Consider the following 21,067-nt stretch of genomic DNA (forward strand, 5'->3'; position numbering starts at 1 on the left):
TTGCAGTGCCAGGAAGCACATAAGTTATTACTCAGTCCTCAAAGGGCCAAAATGGGGAATCTTTTGTTCATTCCATTGTATCACTGGTGTCTTAGAAGTCATTTATTCAAGGGAGAAGAGAAATTCTGCAGATAATTTACCGTATTTGTGCCTTCTGTCCTATGGGCTGCAATGCAAGGATAAATGCCAGCTAATGTTTGCGGTCTTCATTTATCTTGTAGTATTCCTGCCTCCTTATATGAGGTGATCATTACACCATTTTGGTTCCCTGCAGAAAGTTTTAATGATGTCACTGACAATAAAGTTTAGCTTGGCTCCTTCCTCTTCAGGCAACCAAGAGGGAACTTTTCCAATCACAGCAGCAAGAGGAGAAAACGACAGTTCAGATCTTCCAGCACTGTGCGGGCTTTGGAACAAAACAACAGGATACCAACAGAACAAACCTCAACCATTACTGATTTCATCGGCTGCCTCTTTCTGATATATAATGGCCCCTTCCTGGATTTGAACTGGCAATGGAGGAGGATATTCTGTAAGTTCTTTATCTGTCTGTATAGATAGATAGATAACAGATCCAAGATTTTCAAAAGTGCTTTTGAATGACTTCATTTTTGGGTGCCTAACTTGAGACCTGATCTTCAGAGGATGGGTGCTCCACATTTCTGAAAAGGCAGGTCCATCTGAGGTGTCTTATGTTGGGTTCTCAAAAATCGGGGGCTCCAAAATCACTGATCATGTCTGAAGAACTTGGCCATATCTATATAAAAGAAGCTATGAGATGGTAAACTCATGACTGACCTGGGTTGAGTTCCAAGCCAACAAGCTGCAGCTGAAAAGCCATTCTCAGTCCCCTGAGCCGTCCAATTCCCCAAGCGCTTTGAATGAGGATACGTGTATTGTCATACAGTCAGTAAGACCACCTTCTTGGCTCTTCCAGAATGTGCCACGCCAGGGCTCTGCTTTCAGGCTGGAAAACTCACCTCTGACCTGTGTTACCCCCCTTTGCAGGCACTACCCAGTAACAGGAAAAAGCATCAAGCCTTGTAACTAAGTGGAGCCTGTTAATTAGCTCTCATCCCATTCCCATAGGCTTCCCAGACACTGCCGACTCAGCCCTACCACTCTTGCATGCACATCAGACTGAGGGAATGAAGGGAATGCTTAGCACAAGGGAAGAGAACTGGGGTGGGGGGGGTTGTGTCTGTAAGTTCTGCCTGGCCAAGGCCCTGATCAAGTCCAGCTGCTCCCACAAGTTTAGGACATACTGCACAACGGTCTCAACCTGGCTCCTGCCAAACTTCTTGCATGAAGTCCAGAATTTCATGGGGATGCCTTCCCTACAACAACTCAAAAGGAGAGAACCTCATGGAAGACTGGGGCATCTCCCTGATATCAAACAGCTGATATGGCAGCAGTTTGTTCCAGCTGCAGGATTCGGCTGTGATGACATTGCATGGCCTTCCCTTTAGGGTCTGGTTCCAATGCTTCACTAACCTGTCCGTTTGGGAGAGGCAGATTGAGGTTCTTATGGACTTTGTGTAAAGTAGGGAGCAAACTTTGTTTAGTAACCTTGACTTGAAGATGATGCCCTGATCGGTTAGCCCTGACCAATGCCCTGACCATTGGTTCAAGAGACCCAACTAAATCTACCCCAATGCATTCAAATGGGGTGTCTACCAAGAGGGAGGAACCAGGGGAGCCCTTTGGGTAGGTTTGGGACTCACCAACTAGCACTTGGGACAAGAGCTGTAATAATCCTTGACCTCTTGATATATCCCTGGGCAGAAAAAATGAACCAATTTCCATTCCTGTTTTCTTTTTTCTATCCCTAACTGGCCAGAGCATGGTATTTCATGGGCCAGTTTGAGGACTTTGTGCCTAAAGGACCTGGGGACCAGTAGCTGTGACTGGTGTATTCCCGTTTGGGGCTCTTTTACCACCCGGATCAGGACACCTCCATCAAGTTCAAAGCGAGGGTATTGTGCATCCTGTACCACATCCACCAGCGGCCCATTGACCCTGGCTAGACACCCATACAGCTAGCTAAACACTCCCATCATTTACTGATCTTGCACAAAGTCACGGAGCTGGTGAGAAACTGACCATCCACCGATGGGATTGTTAGAGGTAGCCACCCTTGTGTGGACCTTTCAGGGGTGCCCTTCTGTGCTCATTTCACTGGTTCTGGCTCAGTGTCTATAGGGCTTCAGGTGGTGTCTGGGAGTCTAACCCCCATGGGGTATCGGCGGATGGTCCATGCCACATTGGGTGGCAGTGGATTTAAAGGCCCATATTCTTATGCCCTTAAATGGCAGCAGGGGTCACTTCCAGACAAGGCAATGCTCCTTCTGTGTTTTCTGAAGGTCAGAAAAGGGGAAGACCTTCACAAGCAGTATACTGACCCCCACCTGTGGGCTAGGATCTGGGTGTGATTGGTTGGCCTCTTGCAGCAGCCCAGTTATGGGGCCCCAATCCTGATCCAGAACCACTGGGTGTAACAATTCTTTTGCCACAGCCACCCCAGCTCCACAGCTTGTAGGGTAGGGAAGGAAATCCCCATGGACACACTCCTACAAGCAACATTCCCCCCAGTCCTTGGGAAGTTATGACCCAATAGCTGCATGTGTACAAAGGTCTGGCCAGAGTCAGCCAGACCCTAGACCTCTACCCCACTGACTATCATGGGGACAACAAGAGCACCGAGCTCCCTGAGAAATGTTGATGTCCAGAAGGAGCAGGCTATGGCGTAGACACATTCCACTGCCCCTAGGTTGTACTATTCCCCAATTAGTCAACATTGATTTTCCATTGGGAAGCAGCTTCTGCAGCTCCTTTCAGCCCCTTTCTCTCACAGACCCTTTCAGTCCCAGACTGGCTGCACCCTTAGAGGGCCATTGCCCCAGAAGGGGTAATGCCCTAAAGTGAAAGGCTACCCCAGCCCACGGAACAGCCTTTTCAACCTTCTGGCTTCTCCCTTCTTTTGTGGGTCCAACACCTTGCTGGGGGAGGCCAACAGAGCTGCTTCTCCTGGTTCAGATCAGGAGGGCACCCCAGGGTGTAGCTCAGCCTCCAATAAGTTCTTGACCAGGTTGTCTATCATCATCTCTCTCTTGTCCACCATCCTTTCATCCATTCATTCCCACTGAATGGAAGTTTTGGGGGAATTAGATTTTCATGCCCAACATAATACTGAAAACACCTGGTTGCCTACAAAAGCCTAACATTTACATTCAACTGCACTGGGTGGTTAGAAACTATGGTGATGGGAAATTAGGTACATACATAGACAGATAGATTCAAATATTTTACCACCACACAAGGATTGGGAACATATTTATTAACATGCAGATGTGAATGCTTTTGGAAGGTGATCAGGGTCTATCTGCTCTCCAAAATTTCAACTTCCAGTGCTAGGGCTTAAGACAAAAACCATATTATTGCTTTCACATCTATGCGGCATGATAATTACTTGCAATCTATATTGCTAAAAAAGTTTCTCTTTTTCTCTAATTTCCCTAGAATTTCAGGCCTCTGGCCTTCCCTGATTTTGCACACCTGGGTTAACGCTAGAATGTTGTAAAATCCAGTTAGACCATCTCAGAGTCACTCGCTATAATGGTACAATACCTCATTAAGAACCATCACTCAGGTGGCTGGCTTGTTCATGGAAACCCCTAACGATGGTGCCGCATCTCTCACACGTTTGTAAACGAGCGAGAGCTTAGTCCTGCATGCTTCCCTTCGCTCAATGCCTGACTCCGGTGCGTTATTTCACTGAAACTTTTCTGAATACATCTTTTGAGATGGTGGAAAAGCTTTCTGCCCACATCTTTGGCTCATGATCCTTCTCTAAAAGTGCGTCCAATGGGAAACGTCAAATACATCAGCAAACTATAAATACCTGGGCTTTTCCCGTGTCACTCTGTGTTGACTTTTATATTCAATCAGTTCTGCTGAGCCATCTTGTCAGTCAGTCATTTAACAGCCCATGGAGGAATGTATTCAAATAACTGGTGGAGCTGCACTCTGTGGCAGGCCAAGGCGGAGACAGCAGAACATACCACATGCCACAACGCCAGCGTTTGATTAATTTCAGCCGGATTTAATGAAAAAGTGTCCCCCTTCAGTTAATTACATGTTTTATGAGAAGTGGATGCAGTTACTTGGAATCCGACAAAGGACGATGTTTCTGTCGTCTCATCGCAACAATAGAATATCAGTTCTGGGAAGTATAACAGAATTCATAAACAATTGGCTACAGGCGTCTCCCCCCAGACAATCAGGGCAGCCATTTTTGGATTAATACATGAGTTCACTCCATTGTGTCAAGGCTTTATTAAACCCCATTGCCTATGCTACATGCTACTTCTCTCTCCCCTCAATGCCTTTTGGTCCTCCCCCTCACCCCCGGTGGAAATAAGGGAGTATCATTAAGGAGAGGTGATTAAAATTGTCAGAAGAGACTAGATGCCTCAATTGTTGAGGTGGCCAATTTTAAAAGGGGCATGATTTTTTTAGAAAGTGCTGAGCATCTGCCCACTGAAAAATCAAGCCCCTTTAAGGTGTCTCAAGTTGCCCCCCCCCCAAATCACTAGTTATGGTTGAAGACATAGGCCAAATTTGAGCCAGGGAAGGATGTTTCACTGGAAAGGTGTCTCACATCCAGGATAGGGTTTCTGGTCAAAACAAGAGAGCCACCCATCCCAGATGAGCCACCAGCTGAGTGGTAAGGGTATTTCCTTGGCCTTTAGGAGAGCCAGGTTCAAGTGTGATTCAACTCTGCCTGATTGAGTGCAGGGACTTCTCTCTCTCGGCTCCAATGAATATTTAATTATTTATGCAAAGGGAACAGCCCCAACTGAGACTGATCATATAGACCAGTTTTATGGATCTATAACTCAGACAGAGCCGGGACTTGAACCTGGATCTCTCACATCTGTATCCACTAGATGGGGTAGAGGTGTCTTTCTCTCCCTTTTACTCTCATTTTTCCATGCAAAATTTCAAAAGATCTCGTTTTTGTTCCGATGCAGAAAGAAAATACATTTTGCAATGTCAAAATGTTTTGCAAAATCCTTGTTTTTTGGCCAGTCCTGATTTGGACCCAGAGCTGGTGAAGACTCAAATATATGACATAAGTCCCAAATAAGGGACACAGCAAAAAGTACCAGAGAAAAATCTGAGACTACAGTAGAACCTCAGAGTTTCAGACACCTCGGGAATGGAGGTTGTGTCCGTAACTCTGAAATGTTCATAACGAAGTTCGGGCTCCAGCTCCAGCAGCTGACACTCCAGGCCAGGCTCCAGCAGCATCTGACCTGCCTCCTCAGGGCCGGCAGCTTCCTTGCAGGCAGCTTCTTTCCCTGGGTCGGACTGAGTTTGCAAACTTGTCCCCATCACGGTGTGTGTGTGTGTGTGTGTGTGTGTGTGTGTTCTTGTCCCCATCACGGTGTGTGTGTGTGTGTGTGTGTGTGAGAGAGAGAGAGAACAGCGCCCCCCAGTGCTGCTTCTGCCCTGCTGACTGCAGCTGCCCCCCAGTGCTGCTTCTGCCCTGCTGACTCCAGCTGCATTGGGCCGGCAGCCCCAGCAGCTTCACCTCCTCAGGGGTTGCCCTGCGTATGGGAGTGGGGACAGGCTGCCCAGATGTACCTCCCTTCAAGATGCAATACAGGCAGAGTACAGTACAGTCCTTCCTTTCTGGGGGAGGGGGGTGTTGGCTGCTGCCTGATTGGTTGCTTCTGGTTTCACACGGTGTCTGATTGACTGGTCAGTCTATAACTCTGGTGTTCATATCTTTGAGGTTCTTCTGCAGCTTTATTTGTGTTAGGGTGACCGGACAGCAAGAGTGAAAAATCAGGATGGGGGTAATAGGAACCTATATAAGAAAAAGACCCAAAAATCGGGACTGTCCCTATAAAATCGGGATAGCTGGTCACCCTAATTTGTGTCTATCTATCTATCTATCTATCTATCTATCTATCTATCTATAGTATCTTGTTAATTCTATGACGGTAGCATAGAGGACCCCAATCAAACATAACGGCCCTGTTGTGTCAGATGCTGTACAAGCACATAACAAAGAAGCCAGTCCCTGCCCCAGACAGCATACAGTCTACAGAAAAAACAAGATAAGGCAGGAAGACAACGCAGACCAATGAGGTCGGGGTAAGTTGGGAGGATGAGGTAACAACAAACAAAGAGTGCTCAGCACAAACCGCAGCTCGTCACTGGCTATCTGACTATTATACCTACAGTGTCCATCTGTTGGTATTTCTAAAACAGGCATGAACTTTTCTAGGAACTCAGTTTTTATGGCTCTGAATCTCTGATGGAAATAAGTTACAGTAGTGAGCAGTGAAATGGCAGCGGGTGATGGGGGAATAGAGTTAAATGTAGAGCTCAGATGAGTGAGACGCCTTGTAAGGAAGTAGAGTGAGCCAGGCACGGCAGAGCAGCAAAGGTGATGTGGCTAAGCTTCACTGCATAAACACTATAGCAATTTGCTCTCTTTCCTACTGAGCTTTACATATATTACCATGCGTTCTGAATTTGTTTCATGATACCAATCTAAGGGGGTCTGTTATAGAAGCCATCCAGTCCAATCTTCCCCGTGCACAGCTCTTCAGTGAGGGGCAGGCACAATAAATTGAACAGCCATCTTTAATCTTTCTCTAAAATGTAAATAGCATCTCACAATCTTTTTTTTAAATAAAGAGTCCCTGCTTTCTCATTGCAGGCTTAATCTCAATGATGATGCCAGCTGACGGAACAAAGCATCAGTCCAAGACTTTTAAATGATTTAACGGGTTCACTAGCTGTCTCATCCTTTGCTTTTATAGTTAAATCAATTCTTAGGAGAGGAAAATAAGCTCACCGGTGAATCATAACCCACACTAGTTTAACCTTCCTTATAGTCAGGTTCAAATGATCTATAATAAATCAACCTTGAACTTTCGCCAAGGGGGAAAAATGCAGTGATTACAAAACAGAAGCGAGGTGATACTGTTGGATGATGGAAGCATGGAGCAGATTAAATTGGGCGGAGATGCCTCGGGCCCGCTTTTCATTTGAATCTCTTTATAGACAATGGCAAACATATGAACTGACTGTCATGAGACATGAAAGCGCTCATCAGAACTCTGGGCCTAGGATGGTATTCTTTACCCAGGCTAAACTCCCCAGGATTCCAGCTGCACACTGGGAAACTGGGCTATGGGGAGTGAATCTACAGCATACACAATGCCTTACCGGAGGGCATGGGGGCTGGGGGAGATGGGGGGGCGGGGGTGCTTGATACTCAGCCAAGGAGACTGATGGGTTAGACTGCACAAAGCCAACTGGGAGTAGGAGAGACTCTCCCTACTTCTGAGCAATCTTCCTCCCCCAAGCAGGTCAATTACTCCCCTCCTGCCTTTAGGAAACCCATTCCTAATTAACTTGGCCACACGGAGCAGCTCTGAACAATGTGGAGCTGTCTCCTCTCCTCTTTGCACATCCCGAAGGACTGGGTAGCTGCCTGTGCAGGCTGTTTACACAGCCATCTAGGGCAAACGTACCCTATCAGGTCAAGATTCAGAACAATAAGACAAAATTCTACAACGTGCTTTGAAACATCTATTTTCAGCCAAACCAGGCCAAAAAAAGAAGGAGTTACAAGCACCAGACAGGTTCAGAGGAGCTGAATTTGACCTCCGTGCTACCACAGGCTCTACGGAGCGCCATGAGAACAACTTAATTACTTCCTGCCTCAGTTTCCCAGCTGCAAAATAGGGATAATCAAGAGAGCGCTTTGAAATGTTTCATTCCAGACTTTTTTCCTGATGAATAAAGATCTTTTTCTGAAACAAAAAACTTTATTTTTGTTATTTGCCTCCCGCCGCTTTTCCTCCTTCATTCTTTTTTTTGCCGCTGAATGAAGTAGAACAAAAGATTTCTATGATGGTGGCATAGAGGACCCCAATCAAACGTAAAGGCACTGGAATGGGTTTAGCACTGGAATGGGTTACCTAGGGAGGTGGTGGAATCTCCTTCCTTAGAGGTTTTTAAGATCAGGCTTGACAAAGCCCTGGCTGGGATGATTTAGTTGGGGATTGGTCCTGCTTTGAGCAGGGGGTTGGACTAGATGGCTTCCTGAGGTCCCTTCCAACCCTGATATTCTCTGATTCTATGATTCTGGGGTTGTTTTCCTCATTTTTCTTTTTTCAAAAGTTAGAGCAGCAAAAGGGGGAGGGAAGGAAGAAACTCTATAATTCTGCCAAGTTGGAAGAAGATTTGAAAAGTTGCAGAGTAGCAAAAGGAAAAACGAATGAAACAAAGAACTGCAAGTGAAAAAAGTGGACAATAATCTAAATGTAAACACTGTAAAATATCTCACTGCTGCTCATTTTCTCAGAAACATCTAACTCTTCTGGGGCTGGGGGCGGATATTTTGGGACTTCATTAGAGTATTATTTTTCCTGACTTCTGCCTCTTTTGGACAGAAGTTTGACGCTAGAATTTCAGAATATGGTCTATAACACCCATTACTGCTCCCCCTTAAAGAAAATCTTTCACTAAACGTAATATTTACAGATACCATATTGCCTTCTATAGACAGCCTCCAGTACTAAATTATATCAGTGTAGTGAAACAGTTCACTGAAAATAACACAAGCATTGAAACAAACAAAACAAAAACAATGAGAGTTATGCTTGCACATTAAGTCTCTGAATAGTGTAATTTGCTTTTAAATGAAGAGGAATTGTAACTTTCCACTTGCAATTAGAATAATAATAAACATTTCCCCTAATGATAACTACAGACAATATTGTTAAACTGAAAATGCCTAAGCATTTGGTGTCAGTACAGTGTAAGTTACAGTATCATAATATATATGATCAAACTTTTATGGCTTGTGTTATTTTTGAGGCTCTGAAATGGAAGGCTGATTTGTCTCTTATTAGAGCGCAATAAATGGTCCTTTAATAGCAATGGGATACTTTAATGCTGTACAGTCAGTCTCATTAAATCTAATGTGAGATACTGCATTTTACCACAACAGGAATGCTAAGATTTAATAAATCAGGTTAATAAAAGCATTGCTTTGCACTCTTTGAAGTGCACTGAAATAGAGCTGTGAAAGCAGCATAACTGCCTTAGGCTAGATTGTGCCTTCAAGGATGGGGCCTAGCTACACTATTCCAGGAGAAGCTCTGAGTGGCATTGTGCCTTCCAGGGGTCCCCTCTTGAGCCAGGCAGGGTGGAGGAGTAATTTGCAACATTCCCTTATGCATCAGAGCATCCTTCCTCTTGAACAGACCATCTGGTGCACAGGAGGAGTAGTCATGTCTCCACCTACTCCTTTGCCCTTCTCTGCCCGCTCTCTGCTGTCATGAACATCTCATAGCGTTTTTTCTGTTCCTAGCACCAGGAGCCACCAATGGACAATTAACAAGAAGTGGGACTTTATCCAGGAATGCAGTGACAATGAAAAGGATTCAGAGGTCATGGTGTATAACCAATGGAAAATGAGCCTCCAGTGTGATGTTGTAGCTAAGAGTGTGGACAAGATCCTTGGAGGCACAAATTTTGGAATATCAAACAGTTTAGGGAAGCGGTACTGCACTTAGGAAGGAAAAATCAAATGCACAGCTACAACGTGGGGAACAACCGACTCGGCGGAGTACTGCTGAAAAGGACCTGGGGGTTACAGTGGATCACAAATTGAATATGAGTCAACAATGTGATGCAGTCGCAAAAAGCTAATATTATGGGGAGTATTAACAGGAGTGTCATATGCAAAACCACAGGAGATAATTGTCTCACTCTGCTCAGAACTGGTGAGGTCTCAGCAGTCCTGTGTCCAATTCTGGGTGGCACACAGGATAAGTGTGGATAAGTTGGAGCAAGTCCAGGGGAGAACAACAAAAATGAAAAAAGGTTTAGAAAACCTGACCTTTGAGGAAAGGTTAGAAAAACTGGGCATGTTTAGTCTTGAGAAAAGAAGACTACAAAGGGATCTGATAAAAAATATGCGAAGGGCTGTTATAAAGAGGACAGTGATCAATTGTTCTCCATGTCCACTGGAGGCAGGACAAGAAGTAATGGGCGTAATCTGCCGCAAGGAAGATTTAGGTTAGATATTAAGAAAAACGTGGTAACTATGAGGGTAGTTAAGCACTGGAATAGGTTACCAAGGGAGGTTGTGGAATCCCCGTCATTGAAGGTGACAAGTTCGGCACACAGCTGTCAGGGATGGTCTAGGTATAGTTGGTCCTGCCTCCGTGCAGGGGGCTGGACCAGATGACCTCAAGGTTCCGTCCAGCTCTACATTCCTATGATTCTATGATTATCTCTGTATACAGTGTTACTGAAACCATTATTGTACAGTTTTTCCAGTTGTGGTGTCCATACTTCGAAAAGGATGGTGAAGAACTGGAAAGGTTTCAGAAAAGAGCTACAAAAATGATTCCAAGGTCTGGAAAACATGGCTTATACCAAGAGACTAAAGAAGTTCAATCTATTTAGTCCATCCAAGAGACTGCTAAGAGGTGACCTAGCCATGATCTACATGGGGAGGAGATTTATTACAGTAGACAAGATCCAATGATTTGAAACGGAAGCCAGACAAATTCAGACTAGGAATAAAGTGCACATTTTTAACAGTGAGATGTAGCCTAGGATAAAAGGTATCAGGTATATTTAGGATATAGAGGTGAAATATAAGTATTAATTAATGTTGTAACATGGGGCCTAGGGGCCTCACGCCTGTATAATATTTAGCTTAGCCAAAGTAGGCTTTAGAATTTAGGATAAATTAGCTATATTAAAAAGATAAATGAGCACAAGTAAGTTACTAATAAACTTGCTGAGCTTGTGTCTATGTTTGTGATGTGCTGGTGTTTCGAAAATAACTGCTGAGTTGGGATAATAATGTCTACAATAACAGTATACACCACAAGATGATTGTTGGTAGCGAGGGTGAAATGTTAGAGACTTTCTAAAGATAACCACCTGTTACTTTGGTGATAAGGTGACGTAAATGTTAATGGGTATAAAGCGAATTAACGAGTTGGCCTATGAAAAAGAGGACACTGCAAAAGTAGTGGGGGTGTGGAAGTTCAAATAAGGAAAAGGGGTTAAAACCGTCATCAATATGTACGAATCCTGGTGGGCATCAGCATAACACATTGTAAAAGCTGTATCCTGGCCTGTGTGGCTGGCAGGGTTGACACCAGAATGATGACCTCCGGCGGTGATGATGATGGCAAGGATGAGGATGAGAGCTAACCCTTCAGGGTGCTCTGCAAGGCCTGGTATGAGTAATGCAAAGAGCATGCATTCTGTGTTGGTTTCCCTGTCCCTTACCAGATTGCAGTGAGTGTAACTGTAGGTTTGTTGGTGAATAAAAGTAATTAGTATAGAGAGAGCACTGTGTAGTCTCTGTTGCACACCATGGGGTTGCCCTGGTATTGATAACCTTTCTACCGTAGTTGATCTTGGAGGCCGAGCTCTCCCAGATTAAAGAAGGTGGAAACCCTTGCCTTGGGGTGGGCAACTGGTTGAAGTAACCCATAACTATAGATCAGGCTAATTAATTATTGGCACAATTTACCGAGGGTTGAGGTAGATTTTCCATCACTTCAAGTCTTTAACTTAAGACTGGCTGTCTTTCTAAAAGATTTGCTGTAGCTCAAAAGAAGTTATGGGCTTGATGCAGAAATTACTGGGTGAGACACTGTGGCAGGTGTTATGCAGGAAGTCATAATGGTACCATCTGGCCGTAAAAGCTATGAATATCCATCCCCATGTATCGGAGTTCTTTCTATTGATGCAATGGGTTTTCAATTAAATGATTTTTTTTTTTGCAGAGAGTGTTTACTTTTCCTTGAAAATTTTGGGTTTTTTTGAAACTGAAAACCTGAAAGCCAATCCCCTGCCTCCCCGCCCAGATTTTGGCTAAAATTTTCAGTTGGGTGTTCAACAAAAAGTCAAACTCTTCTGTGAATTTTTTTTCTGAGCATGTTTAATCAACACATAGTATTTTACATATAGGACAGTTAAGCATCTCTCTAGATTTGAGGCATGACTTTCATTTAAACATTATACACCCATGTACTTTGTTTGCCATTGGTTCTGGTTTCCAGACTATAAACAGAAAACACCAGTTAACCTGCTGATTCACATATTAATCAAGAAGGACAGTAAAAGAGTGAAACTGATTGGTGTTCACACTAGAAAGAAAAGAGCAGACAGACCTTGAAGTTAATTTTCAATAGACAAAGGCCAGAACCAAAACCAGAACTGGATTTTGATTATCATCTGTATCCAAACTTTGCTGCTATTTCTTCCTGATTGGTAGAGAGCTGGTCAGAACACTTTCATTCAACCAAGGCTGAAACATTCTGCGGACACGTGAGATATTGGGCCTGCAAAGCAAGAGATACTATCACACTTTGAAACAGACAGAGGAGAAGCTCCTACAATCTATGGCTTTGCCTTAATGATCAGACTACAGAGTAATCTGGGATGAAAAACTGCTCTGAATCAGCCAGCAGCTGCTTAAAGCTGTCTCTTCCACATCCCTGGCCAATACCCTATTCACCAGTCTGAGATTCCCTCTTTCTCTTGCAACAAAATGTCCTTCCCAAATGATTAAACTCAGGTTTCAATCTGAAAATGGACAATTTGACACAATTCTGTTTTGTGAAAATGTTTGAAGGATTTTGTTTTCCTTCCAATGTCTCTCTCACATGGCATCTGTAGAGCAACATTCTATAGATGCCATTGTAGGTCCATAAACCATGTCAAGGCCTCCTCTGTGACATTGTGAATATTACCCATCTCATCTTTGAATCCATATTTAGGGCACTGCATTATGATGGATGATTTGGATGTTCTCACCACAGTCCCACTAAGGAGAGTCTTTGATTTTCCACTTGTGCATCAAGTAGCCTCATCTTCCATGGTTTGTTCAGATGTGGTTCAGTGTGGTCCAAAGTCTGCCTGGCAAGTTGAAACTGCGAGGGTGGCTTGCTGGGTCAGTGATAATGTGTTGTTTGGAAAGGTGGGTGAGGTCCAGACTCTTTGCCATTCCCTGGCTGGATCCAAAGACTTGAGGTGGGTGCATGTGGTCCATAGTGGTTTTCATGATTTCAGGTGTTGTTGGGGAATGTGGTCCATAACCTGCCGAATGGGAAGTTCCAAGTAGTCTTTGGCATGTGTAAGTTATCATGCTGTGACTATATCTTGGTGGACAGCTGGAGGTTCAATGTTTGCTAATACAGAAAGCCATGGTAGCGGCATTGATCTTAATGTTCCTGTGATGATTTGCATGGTCTGATGCAGCTGCCTATCCACAAGTTGGGTATGGCAGGTTCTTGTCCATACTGATGCACAGTACTCTGTAGCTGAGTACACCAGGGCCAGAGTTGATGTTTGTAGCATGGGGCATGCGGAACTAAAAACAAATTTCAAAATCTCAACTGTTGCCATGAAATGGAATTGTGCTCCACTCAGAACTGGATTCCGAACAGGATTTGGATCCAAACTTTGCTACTGGCTCCCACATCGATAATGGACTGAACCCAAAGTTCAGATCCTGTCACCCCCAAACTTCGGCAATGTTCAGCTCTAGATCCAAATTCAAAGTCTGTAGAACAGATCTTTCTCTACTTGACCATTCTGACCAGCACATGTAAATAGAGTTGTGTGCATAACTATTTTGTGGTTTGCTGGGTAACAATAAAAATAGGGGGGAAAGTGTTTCAATTCAACCCGAAACAATTTTTCCCTAGTTCTTCAGTGAACCAAAAAGTAGGAAACAAATAGTTTCTGGCCAAACAAAAGATTCCATTCAACCTGAAACATTTCATTTTGGTTTTGACTTTTTCTACCCTTTGCAATTCTTAAAAATGAAATGTAGGTAAGTTTCAAAACAAAAATTTGCTTCAAATTAAAAAAAATCAAAATGGTTCATTTAGAAAATGTCAAAGTGAAATATTTCATTTTCCCCACAGATTTTTTGGGGTGACTGAGGGCGTTTTTTGCTGAAAATTTGGCATATTTGCCACAATTTTGCAAAATGTTTCAGTCGACCTGAATCTGCATTTTTCATCAAAAAAGTTTTGTTCTAAAATTGTTCATCCTTCTCTACATTTAAACACAGCTATATGTGTGTGGCCTAAACAACGTGATAATGTCCCTGCCTTTAAATATGCTTCTTGGCTTTAAATCTGTTCTTCCTTTAGGGAGCCAGGCAATAATCTTTTTCCCAAGTACAGTCATTCTTGCAAGCTATTTCACCTGCTAACTTCACCAGGTGAGTTCCAGTCTGCTTCGCCTTTGAAGCCTCAGCCCACTAATGCTCAGTCTTTACTAGCTCTAACAGCCAGTGACTCAGCTAGAGACTTATACAAAGACCTGATCCAGCTTGAAAGGAGCCGATTTGCATAATAAGCTTTGGTCGCGGCGACTGGATTGTGAGTGGAATCCATGATATTCTTTGTGAAGCAATTAAAATCTGATTGGAGTTGCTACGCAGCCTCCAGGTACTTCGTTAGCTGTCTCAGACAGAATCTCATATCAACAAGCCCTGCACGCATCCCTCTGCTGCGAAGTCTTCGTGTTTTCTTTTATTAGCTCGGTTAGAAACCTCTGAACTTGAAAGTCCTCTCCCTCTTGGGGAGCGTCTCAGCATTTAAATGAGCCAGGGACAGGGACTCAGATGAGCCTCTTGTGTTTCTCCTTTCTTCTGTATTATTTGGAGTTCAATTTGGTAACAGGTGCTGCTGCTTGTGGAGGCAATGGGGGCCGGTAGCCATGGAAACACGAGGATTCCATTTATTTACAGAGAGGGCCCGTTGAGATGGGCAATAGGAGCCATCTCAGAATGGCTGCCAAGACTCTTAACCTGTGAATGAAGGAAATAAACTGCCCACTGGGGACATATATGTCTCAGAACTACAGGAAGGCCCATTCCTAGCTGCTTTGGCACACACTTGGATTGCCCAGGTGCACAGAGTGTGCATAAGGGGTGCACGATCCAGTCTGCTTTATATAGGGGGTAAATATTGCTCCCACTGAAGTTCTGTCTATCTATTTAGCATGCTCCCATCACTCTGGTCTATCCATCCATCTGTCATACTTCTACAACACCTGTTGGCATGATATTTAGGTGCTGCAGTAATGAAGGACGTTGCCATGTCTGGTTTCAATATGTCTGGGAACAATATGCTGGCACTCAAGGCCCATTTCATGGCTGCTATGCTTGGGTAAAATGGCACTACAGTAGCCACATGGATCCCCTAGGGATTCATATCCCCAGTGCAAAGGGCTTTCCTCTGCACCTCCTCTAACAAGCATTCCCAGGACCATAGGGGTTCTGGGGTTTTGAGAGGGTGTGGCTGGGATGCTCCTGCAACCTGGCTATTCACCACCGGGGATCAGAAGTAGAGGTTTCCTTTAGAAACTCCAGTGTCACTCGGCTGCTGCACAGTCATTGCAGGAGAAATACGTGTGAGTGTGGCATCTGATCTTGCTCCTTCCTTGTTCCCTTCTCACTCTTGTTCATGTGGCCTCTTTCTCAGGCCTTTCTTTGTCACGCATCTCTTTGTGCCCTGTTCCCATCTCCCTGATTTCTCATTTATTTTTTTCTGATGGCTGCTGATTGCTCAACAGCTTTCTTCTCCCCTGCACATGTACGTTAGAGATGAGCTGAGAAAATTATCTCCCTTCTCCCCCCCCAGTTTTCTATGAGACATGTAAAGAGATGAAAAAGGAGCATTTTATTCTCACGAGCAGGAGCTCGCAGTGTTTGTGGGAGATCTGAGGGTTTTTTGCATTTATTTTCAGTTGTGAATGTTGCAACTGGAGATTAGGACAGGACTGAGTCAGAAAAAAAAAACTGAAAGAGAATACAGAAATTAGGAATTGCCAGATTGGATCAGAACCGGGATCCATCCAGTCCAATATCTTGTCTCTAACTGCTGTCAGTGCCACGTGGTTCAAAGGAAAGTACATGACACCCGTCAGGAGGCAGATGCAGGATAATCTACCCTCCTTGCTAGTTTAATCCTAATCCTTAATATCTGGAGATGGGTTTAAAGCCTAAAGCATGACATTTGATATCCTTTCTAAAACTCTTTAAAAACAGCATTAACTATTATTACTCTGAATATGCTTGCTATCCATATAAATGTCGCTTCTCTTTTTTGAATCCTTCTAAATTTTTGGTGTCAACAATATAAATGTTGATACATGTAAAAATGTCTGGGCCTGATTCTGTTCCTACTTACCCCCTTGTAACTTCTGACCGACAGTGGTGTGAATGGGATCAGGACGAGTCTACCAGATAAAAGAGAGCTATCAAGACTCTTAACCTGTGAATGAAGGAAATAAACTGCCCAAATGATGGCATTACTGAGGTGAGTCTATAACTAATGACTGAACAAAACTGTACTGGAAATGGCAGGCTGACACTTTGTGTTGTGTAAGCGAGGTAACCCTTAGTGTGGCTTTCATTATAGCTGAGGCACACAGGGCTGCCCTATAAGTAAAGTTGCCTGATATTTCCCATTGTAACACAAACCCCTGTTTTCAGTTGCTTATAATTTTGCCAAACTTTAAACTTTTGCACTGAAATTTCCCATGCTTGGAGTCCGCTTAAGCCTTTATTTTGTTTAGAAAGTTTCAGCAAAATGATTCAGCTTTTTCCAAGAATGAGATTAGGGAAAACATACATTGCTTTGCTTACATTTAAAAACAATTCTTGCAACCGTTATGTTGAACAGGTCTAGCGCCTCCATGTTTTGGAGTGGGGACTTGAAACTTGGCAGGAGGGGTTACTCTTGTGACAGGAACGTGCCTTTTTCTGATGGTGTGAAAACTTCCACAACTCTGGCCAAGTTAAAAACCTCTGAAAAATCCCAGTTTGCACATGCTCACTAGAGACTTGTTAGAATTTGGCAGGTAAACTCTCTGAAGATTCTTTCTGCACAGCAGCATGCTCTGGCCTGGGGATGCAGGAGATGAGCAAGATTTTTCCCTGCGGCTGCTCCTCCAATCTACTGCAGAGGGGTGTGGTTCCGGGCAGTCACTGAGAATAGGAACACTATCTTTCCTGGAGTCTCAATCTCCTTCTGCTGATGCTCAAGCTGTGAGGAAAATGAAGTTGCCTGACTTGAATATGGAGGGGACAACAGCCGGACCTGGGAGTGGGGGTCATTGGGACAAGAAACCTATAGGGTAGAAAACTGAGACTGGGAACTGATGGGCAGACTGGGAGCCTGTGTGGGGGTTGGAAGACCGAGACTGAAGGAGGAGCCCAGGTTGGGACTGGCTGAGCAAGGAGAGTGGGACAAGGAGCCTGAGGTGGAGTTGACTGAGATTGGATAAGGCTAGGACAAAAAGCCTAGTGGGGCGGGCTGGGATGAGGAACTCAAGGCAGGAGACTAGGATGAGAAACTTAGAGAGGGAGACTTGGGACTGGGTGGTTAAGGAGCCTGGATAAAGTCTCTTCATACTCACAAGGAGGCCAAATTAAGGATTAAGGTTGCACAGGCATCCTTAATTCTGGCATTTCCTAACTTTTGAGTGCTTGACTTTGCAACCTTAATGTTTTTTTAACATTTTTTTTGTGAACAATTCTTTTGCATATTGTAGAGTCTATATCCTGTTCTCAATTATGCCATGTGCAATGCCAATAAAGTCAATGAGGGATCCATGGTAAGTCACTGTGGAATTTAGCCCTGTACATTATAAGTGAACAGAGGCTGGGTAAATGCTCAGAGGACATGAAAGTCAAGGGAGCAGGCAGAGGCGTCCTCCCCTTTTTTTTTTTTTTTTGGTTAGTGGGATATACCAAGTTTGCAGAGCAAATTACTGAAGAGCCAGCTTTCCCATATGTAGTAAAATGCTCTCAGGCAGGCAACTGCTGCTGTCATTTCCTGGGGACACCCCAGAGAGATTCTTGGCCAAGACTCTGGGGCAAGCAAAGAAAAGAGACTACCCAAGAAATTCCATCCCAGGTTTTACACCAAGCCCAGTGCATGATTGACTTTAGGAAGGCTTTTGATACTTTCTTGCATGACCTTCTCCTAAACAAACTAGGGAAATACAACCTAGATGGAGCAACTATAAGGTGGGTGCAAAACAGGTTGGAAAACCGTTCTTAGAGAGTAGTTATCAGTGTTTCACAGTCAAGCTGGAAGGACATATTGAGTGAGGTCCCTCAGGGATCAGTTCTGGGTCCAGTTTTGATCAACATATTTATCAATGGTTTAGATAATGGCAGAGAGAGTACACTTATAAAGTTTGCGGACAATACCAAGCTGCGAGGGGTTGTGAGTACTTTGGAGGATAGGATTAAAATTCAAAATGATCTGAACAAACTGGAGAAATGGTCTGAAGTAAATAGGATGGAATTCAATAAGGACAAATTCAAAGTACTCCACTTAGGGAAGAATAATCAGTTGCATCCATAGAAAATGGAAAATGACTGCCAGGAAGGAGTACTGCAGAAAGGGATCTGGGGGGTCATAGTGGATCACAAACTAAATATGAGTCAACTTTGTAACACTGTTGCAAAAAATCAAATATCATTCTGGGATGTATTAGCAGGAGTCTTGTAAGCAAGACACAAGAAGTAATTCTTCTGCTAACCTCTACTCCACGCTGATTAGGCCTCAACTGGAGTATTGTGTCCAGTTTTCAGGAGCCACATTTCAGGAAAGATGTGGACAAATTGGAGAAAGTCCAGAGGGAGTATCAACTGATGTGGCTTGGTCATGTGAGATGAAGAGACATGGGATGTGTTGGCCAGCGAGTACAAGAGCTAGCAGTCAAGGGAAAAAGACCATGAGGGAGAGCGAGAAAAAGGTGATTTGAGACGTTGAGAGAGGATATGAAGAAGGGTAGTATCAGCCTGGAAGATGCACTTGACAAGAACACTTGGAGATGGAGGACAAGAGCAGTCAAGTCGTTACTGATGGGATAAGGTGAAGAAGAAGATAGATGGGCCACGATGTGAGCTCTGTTTTACATGTGTGTGATCCAATTGGCTTCAGTGGGACTACACAGCTATAGAGAAAGTTGGAATTTGGCTCAGAGAGGTCTTTTTGTTGAAAAGACATGACCTATCAAGTCAAATTCTTCTCTTTAAGTCAGTGGGGTTGCACCAGTGTAAGAGAGAACAAAACTTCCCGACTATTTGTTGCTAATTATTTATGTCTGCATCATAATTTTTCCTTTTTCTTGTATTTATCAATTTTTGTAACTTGTGTAGTGATGATCAATCTTTTCTGAAAAAGGAGGAAAAAAACAAAGGGCATCATGCTTTGGAAGATCCTTCTCATGTTGGATGTTGAAGACTCATCAAAATTCAAAACTTGAAATTTGCAGAATATCTTATCCTCTCTGCTTGTCAATGGGAAATGCAATATGCAAGTTAAAACAGAATTCCTGGGCTTTATGAATTTTCAGTTTTGAGTGCAGAGAAGAAATGATAAAAGGAGCAATGAACTAAGGAAGAGCTGGAAAGAATTTAGATTAAAAGATAAATTGCTCTTCTAATAAATTATGTCTGACTCCCAGGGAAGAAAAGTTTGGTTGCTTCATAAAGGATGACATAGCAGTCAATGAAACTTAAATGAAGGTGCTTTACCTAAATAATTACTTGTTACTGAATAACATGGAACTTGGGTGAATGGGAACTTAATGAGATGTTTACCGTATGTGGCATTAGGGAGTATATGTCTTTTGGATGTTACATATAGAAGCCTAATTACTGTCAACTCTATTTTCCAGTCATGGCTCATGCAAAGTTGGCAGGTGATACTAAAGCTGAAAGTCTAGGGTGGGTCAAATTCTGCAGTGGCAATGCAAAGAGCGCACAATAAACTCATACATTAGCCATTTTCAAATGGGATTGATTCTGTGATACAGCATATGCAGACTAGGGACCTGGCCCTCCTGTCCTTGTGTACCCCAAACTCCTATTTTTGCTGAGGAAAATCTGGTGACTCCGCAGCTTGTGGGGGAAGGTTTAGTGGCAGTACGAATGGAGCAGACAGTGTGGGTCAAATCCTTATGAGGCAAAGTCAAAACTTTGGACCCACTAGTGTGGGAAGTAGAGCTGGCTTGGTAACCTGGATTGCAAAGGAACTTGTGTCTCTTGCTGCTCCAGGTTATTGGTGGCAAGCCTGTTGGCAGCATGTGCCCCTCTTGTATCTGGAGCTTACAAGAAGTCTACTTCAAGGAGAGATCAGAATAGGTTACTGCTGACTCCCTGAGTATTAGCTTTCACTTGTTAGAGTAGCATAGTCTATGCCATGGGAATATACACACTGGGTGATCCTTTACTTGGAGAGCTCCACACAGAGATACTATGGAGGGACAGCAGAACTATGAGGCTAGGGAAGGGAGCATCCTGTGTCGATTTTAGGACAGAAAATATCATGTTGCCTTTCTATAAATCCATGGTATGGCTACATCTTGAATACTGTGTGCAGATGTGGTTGCGCCATCTCAAAAAAGATGTATTGGAATTGGAAAAGGTTCAGAAAAGGACAAGAAAAATTATTAGGGGTATGGAACGGCTTCTGTATGAGGAGAGAATAATAAGACTGGGACTGGCTTGGGATGATTTAGTTGGGGATTGGTCCTGCTTCGAGCAGGGGGTTGGACTAGATGACCTTCTGGGGTCCCTTCCAACCCTGATATTCTATGATTCTATGATTCTATGACTTTTCAGCTTGGAAAAGAGATGGCTAAGCGGAGATATGATTGAGTTATATAAAATCATGACTGGTGTAGAGAAAGTAGATAAGGAATGTTGTTTACTACTTCTCATAACATAAGAACTAGGGGTCACCAAATGAAATTAATAGGCAGCAGGTTTAAAACAAATAAAACAAAGTATTTCTTCACTCAATGCATAGTCAACCTGTGGAACTCCTTGCCGTACGATGTTGTGAAGGCCAAGACCATAACAGGTTCAAAAAAGAACCCTGGATAGGTCCATTAATGGCTATGATCCAGGATGGGCAGGAATGGTGTCTCTAGACTTTGTTTGCCAGAAGCTGGGAATGAG

Source organism: Natator depressus, chromosome 11, assembly GCF_965152275.1.
Source record: "Natator depressus isolate rNatDep1 chromosome 11, rNatDep2.hap1, whole genome shotgun sequence".
Classification (NCBI taxonomy): domain Eukaryota; kingdom Metazoa; phylum Chordata; order Testudines; family Cheloniidae; genus Natator; species Natator depressus.